The sequence below is a fragment of the Gopherus evgoodei genome, unplaced genomic scaffold (assembly GCF_007399415.2).
Source record: "Gopherus evgoodei ecotype Sinaloan lineage unplaced genomic scaffold, rGopEvg1_v1.p scaffold_37_arrow_ctg1, whole genome shotgun sequence".
Classification (NCBI taxonomy): Eukaryota; Metazoa; Chordata; order Testudines; family Testudinidae; genus Gopherus; species Gopherus evgoodei.
The window spans coordinates 1,985,049-1,991,619 of NW_022060049.1; positions in this window are offsets into that span (position 1 = coordinate 1,985,049).

Consider the following 6,571-nt stretch of genomic DNA (forward strand, 5'->3'; position numbering starts at 1 on the left):
CCAAACAGCCCTTCTTTCCCCGCCCCCTAATTCTGCTTTCACACCTTGGGACCATCTCCTCTCCCCTCCCAGGTGAAGCAGAGATGGAGGCAACTTCAGCCACTGGAGACAGCCCCAGCGAGCACTGAAGCTCCCCCAAGGCTGGTGTTTGCAGACACAGGACAGGAGCAACTGGGAGCGGTGGGTGCTGGGAAGAAGGAGGCAGGAGCCAGGAAAAGAAAAACCAGAGGTTGGGGGCAGAGCAGCTCCTGGGGGCGGGGCTCTGGCACAGCCCAGGGGCAGGGCAGCTCCTGGGGGCGGGGCTCTGGCACAGACCGGGAGCGGGGCAGCTCCTGGGAGCGGGGCTCTGGCAAAGACCGGGGGCGGGACAGCTCCTGGGGGTGGAGATCTGGCACAGACCGGGAGCGGGACAGCTCCTGGGGGTGGGGCTCTGGCACAGCCCGGGGGTGGGGCAGCTCCTGGGGGTGGGGCTCTGGCACAGACCGCGGGCGGGACAGCTCCTGGGGGTGGAGATCTGGCACAGATAGGGGTGGGGCAGCTCCTGCTGGCGGGGCTCTGGCACAGACCGCGGGCGGGACAGCTCCTGGGGGTGGAGATCTGGCACAGATAGGGGTGGGGCAGCTCCTGGGGGCGGGGCTCTGGCACAGACCGGGGGCGGGACAGCTCCTGGGGGCGGGGCTCTGGCAGAGACCGGGGGCGGGGCAGCTCCTGCTGGCGGGGCTCTGGCACAGACCGGGGGCGGGACAGCTCCTGGGGGCGGGACTCTGGCACAGACCGGGAGCGGGACAGCTCCTGGGAGCGGGGCTCTGGCACAGCCCGGGGGCGGGACAGCTCCTGGGGGAGGGGCTCTGGCACAGACTGGACACTGCTGCTGCCTCGTGTGACCTGGGAGCCCGGGCTGAGCAGCTGCTGCTCCCCGGGGTCTGGGCAGGGAGATCCCGGCATTAAAGCTCGTTCCCCACCAGACCAGGCGGGCTGGGCCGTTCTCCAGGGGAACCAGCCTCCGAGAGCCCCGGACTCTGCCACCACCAGCTCCGGGGCCAGAGCCTCCAGGTGAGTGAAGCCGCCGGGGGGAGTGCGGAGGGGGCAGGAAAGGACTCTCCGCCCCTGGATCCGCAGCTCTTGCAGCCCCCGGGAATCTGCTCCCTGGTTGTCCATGTGCTGCCAGCAGCGCTGGAGCCGTCCGAGCCAGAGCGGAGCCGCTGTTCTCCGCTGCAGCCAGGATCTTGCCCCCGGCCCTGCTGAGATCCAGGTGGGGACAGAAACTGGGGCCTGGGGGTTCCCCTTTGTGTGGCTGGTGGGGATGGCAGGGGAGGGCAGAAGCCGGAGTTGCAGGCGGGGGAAGGGCAGTGGGACAGGTGGGGGGTTGAACGGTCTCTGTGCAGCCAGGAAAGTCCAGGGGGAGAGTGCATGTGAGTCGGGGGCGGTGAGATACCTGCATCCTTTTCCTGTCTGTGGCACTTCCCGTCCAAGTACTGGTAACAAGTCTCTCTAGTTCTCGCCCTTTTCTCTCCACTCACCACACAGGACTAGCGAACCCAAGGAGATTCCCTCATTTTTCCTAAAATTATTGACACTCTACTCTCTTATTTTTCCCGATTTTCTCCCTAATTCTCATATGTCAATTTAAATTCTCCTCATATTTGGGGGGCTTCTCCCCAACGCCCCATTTCATCTACAGCAATTCATCCTTATTTGAGTGGGAAATTGTTGCCCTGAGTCATTCCCAAAAAGGGATCGGGATTACTGGGTGCTGTTTGGGGGAGCCCTGAGACACAGCTCCCTCTGGGGTGGAGATGGAGTGGCCGTTCTCTGCCAGCAACAGGGCATGGCTGGGGCACCGATGGGGAAGGAGGAACCACTGTCCCCTATGGAGCCTGCCCAGCCCCTTTGGTTCTGCTCCTTTCTAGCATTTTGTTCATAGACTTTATTACTGTGGAGGCTGAAAAATGTCTGTGGATTTAGCCCTGGAGGAGGGGTCAGGTCTACACTGTAATAAAGAGATCAAGCATTTTCCCAGCAAGGCAGACTCTAGGATGTCTGTCTCCAGGGAAAGGGCCTGGAGGAATTGTAATGTGAAATGAACTAAAGCCTGTTCTGAAACCTCCACAACTGCCCTTCTTGCCCAGCCAGGCTGCAGAATGACACCCACGTCTCGCTCCAGCTCATCCCATCCTCCCATGGGACAGGGACAGGAAATGGCTGTGGAGGATCCTGTCCAGGTAGGGTTCAAGACTTAAACATATTTTTAGTAACTGCTCTGTCCTCAGATATACCCACTGAGAACTGCAAAAATATAGTTATCTGCAAAACCATCAGGGCTGGGGGTGTGGCATTCAGCCACTGTTTTACACTCAGTTCTGCCTATTAACTTCTAGACTCTAGGGGGCTGAATAACTTGGGGGGCAAATGGGAGCATTCCAAGCATCACTTCCCATGTTTTTCTCCTTATCTCTCAGCACAGTTATACTAGGCCTTTTACCTGTCAATGCAAAAAGGGAGATCTAAGGTTAAAGCATATTACCAACAACTCTCACATTCAAAAAATTTTGTCTTTACATATCAGATACAGGAAAGACAAACCACTTAACATGCATCTGATGAAGTAGGTATTCACCCACAAAAGTTTATACTCCAAAACATCTGTTAATTTACAAGGTACCACAGTACCCTTTACTGCTTTTACACTTAACCTAAGAAAAACAAACATCTATTCCTTCCATCCACAACATTTTCGGTTTTGGAACCCATAACCTTTAATGATGAACACTTTAAGTATGAGGGTAAAGCTCTCAGTCCTCAAATGCTAGGTACAGTTATTCTGTCCTTGATTTAAATAAACAGGATAACAACAATTTATTACTCCTGCCCCAATAACAAAGACTAGGCACCCCACAGCATCAAAAACAACCATTTGGACAAGCAGGCCCATCATTCAATGCGGAATGGGTGTGACCATGCAAATAACATCAGCTCCAAAAGACCTTTACAACAGATAACCAACAGATGTCACGGTAGAGTTCAAACTGACCGTGCTTAAACTAGATTGTCGAAAAGATTAAAAAAACCACTGAACTTTACATTGCACCAAATGAGGGTGAGAAACATGGGGCTGGAATAGGAACTTGCTCTGTCCACCCCATGCATTGACCTGGTATTGCAGTGCCTCCAGGACCGGTGCCTCTCCTTCTGGGGCGAATCTTCTGGTTAGAAAAGCAGAAAGAATTTTACTGTAATGATGCCCCTTTAGAGCAGATTTGTTCAAGTTGTTGAAAATAGGTTGGAAACCCTTGTCTTCTTTACAATAAAATATTATGTTTTCTTAGAGTCTAATTTTTTGTGAGGCTGTTGATAGATATGTGAGGTTCTTTGTCTTGCTAGAGGCTTGTTTAAGGAGCTGGGATCCTTTTTTTCTGCGGTGAGTCTTTTCAACCGTTAGTATGAGAGATAAAGGCTTTCCAGGATGTTGGGGAGATGGTTGGTTAGTTGGTTGGTTGCACAGCAGAGACAGTGCTGTTTAAAGCTGTTCCCATGTATCAGGTCAGGTTAGCTGCAGCTCACCGAACTCCAAGGATCTGAGGTCAGCTACTTTGTAGCAGAGGCAGACCAAGCAGCAGGTACAATGCCGGGTCGCACCCCGGCTTGCAGATAGAATCTCAATGACCGAGAGACTTTTTCCGTTGGACCGTATGAACCAGAGCCGTAAGCTCACTGAATGTTAAATCTCACCAAATAAGGGTAAATCCAGTCTCATCATTGTATCCACTCGTTATACTCCACACCTGAACATAGCCATCATATGAACAACTTACCCTCCTATCTCAGTGTCTGCACGTTGACCCGTTAACCTTTTACTCCCAATCGGGGCTATTGCAGATGATGTATTCCTTATGCCACCTGATCTTAAACCAAATTTTGCACCCCTCGATAATCTGTAACATTATTCCCTGACCACCAGAAACTTCTATGCCTAAACTGTAGCGTACACTTTTTATTTTTAAACATCATTTAAGTAAAATCAGAGGGTGTCAGGGACTTCAGGAGGTCCAACCCCTGTTCAGTGCAGGACTGATCCCCCACTAAATCCCCACCTGGCCCCCTTGGGGGTTGAGCTTGCAAGCCTGAGTTTAGCAGGCTAATGTTCAAGCCATTGAGCTATCCCTCCCTCCTATGTTGACACTTGTTCAAGATCCCAACTCCTGCTCCTTTGCAAGGTGTGTGCGTCTGCTCCGGGTTTTAACCTTGCGAACCCAGCGGGGGGCCAATTACCATCAGGCTTCCCGACCGGCTCCCTCCGCTATGCGCCTGGGCATCAGCGGGGCTGTCTCAGGAGAGCAGCTTTCCCCCTCCCCGCATCCCAATCTCCCCCCAGCTGGGGAACAAACAGGGGCAGCCCTGAGAAAAGACTCCTTTGAGCGCTGGAGGTGGGCGGGGGACTCTCATTTCCATATCCAGGGTGCATTGTGTGCAGCGAAGCGAGTCGCTGCTCAAGGGGCTGGTTTTGCTCCCAATGTCCCCGGTTCCAATGAGCCAATTTGGGATTTAAATGGGTTCAATTAAATTTCCTCTAAAAGGGAGAGGTTTAGTGGGGCTGTCAGTGTAGTCACTCCGAGTTGAGTAGAACGTGCCTTTCCCCTGGCAAAAGCAGCAAAGAGTCCTGTGGCACTTTATAGACTAACAGACATTTTGGAGCATGTGCTTTTGTGGGCAAATACCTACTTTGTCAGATACACGTAGTGGAAATTTCTAGGGGCAGATATATATGCAGGCAAGCTAGAGATAATGAGGTAGTTCAATCAGGGAGGATGAGGCCCTGTTCTAGCAGTTGAAGTGTGAAAACCAAGGGAGGAGAAACTGGTTCTGTAATTAGCAAGCCATTCACAGTCTTTGTTTAATCCTGAGCTGATGGTGTCAAATTTGCAAATGAACTGAAGCTCAGTAGTTTCTCTTTGAAATCTGGTCTTGAAGTTTTTTTGCTGCAGGATGGCCACCTTAAGGTCTGCTATAGTGTGGCCAGGGAGGTTGAAGTGTTCTCCTACAGGTTTTTGTATATTGCCATTCCTAATATCTGATTTGTGTCCGTTTATCCTTTTCCGTAGCAACTGTCCAGTTTGGCCGATGTACATAGCAGAGGGGCATTGCTGGCATATGATGGCGTATATTACATTGGTGGACCTGCAGGTGAATGAACCGATGATGGTGTGGCTGATCTGGCTAGGTCCTGTGATGGTGTCGCTGGTGTAGATATGTGGGCAGAGTTGGCATCTAGGTTTGTTGCATGGATTGGTTCCTGAGCTAGAGTTCCTATGGTGCGGTGTGCAGTTACTGGTGAGAATATGTTTCAGGTTGGCAGGTTGCCTGTGGGCGAGGACTGGCCTGCCACCCAAGACCTGTGAAAGTGTCGGATCATTGTCCAGGATGGGTTGTACGTCCTTGATGATGCATTGGAGAATCTCTGGAAAAATTCCAGCACGATTTCAACAGCTTCCACGCCACTTTCAACCTCAGCCTGGACCAATCTACACGGGTGGTCCACTTCCTAGACACCACGGTGCAAATAATTGATGGTCACATTACCACCACCCTATACCGAAAACCTACCGACCACTATGCCTACCTTCATGCCTCCAGCTTCCATCCCCGGGCACATCACACGATCCATTGTCTACAGCCAAGCACTGAGGTACAACCGCAGCTGCTCTAACCCCTCAGACAGAGACCAACACCTACAAAATCTCCACCAAGCATTCTCAAAACTACAATACTCGCACGAGGAAATAAGGAAACAGATCAACAGAGCCAAGCGTGTACCCAGAAGCCTCCTACTGCAAGACAAACTCAAAAAAGAAACCAACAGGTCTCCACTGGCCATCACATACAGTCCCCAGCTAAAACCTCTCCAACGCATCATCAGGGACCTACAACTTTAAAAAAAAGTGTCCAGAAAAGGAGAAGGCCCTCCTGGCAGACATCACAGTGCCTTTTGAAAACCAGTCACCTGCCTTCCACGAGGTCCGAGCACGGAAGGAGTCGAAGTGTGCCTCGCTGGCTGAGACCCTGAGAGCCCAGGGCTACGAAGTCCAGGTATACACCCTGATCGTGGGAGCCCTGGGCTCATGGGACCCCCACGACAAGCCGGTTCTGAGAGCATGTGGGGTCGGTCAACGCTATGCCCGGCTCACGAGACAGCTCATGGTGTCCGACACCATCAGGTGGTCCAGAGACATTTATAACGAACACATCACCGGACACCGCCAATACCACACTGAGTAATTGAGACAGCCGACCAGGGAAATAACCCACTTCCTTCCCTGAGGGACCAAGGGACGCACCCCATCCATGTACCTATCCGCTCCACTGATACTGACTTGGACTCCTTATTCATTGCATGGGTGGTGAACCCGAGCCTACTTATTCACTGACACTTTAAGAACCCTTGCACCCCAATCTGGGTCTATGTCGGTTATGTGATATGTATGTATCTTTTCATCCTTGTAAACGATATCTGTAACCCCCCAATAACCCAAGCCTGACCCCAGATGTACAGTACCTTCCCTCTCAACCTGTGTAT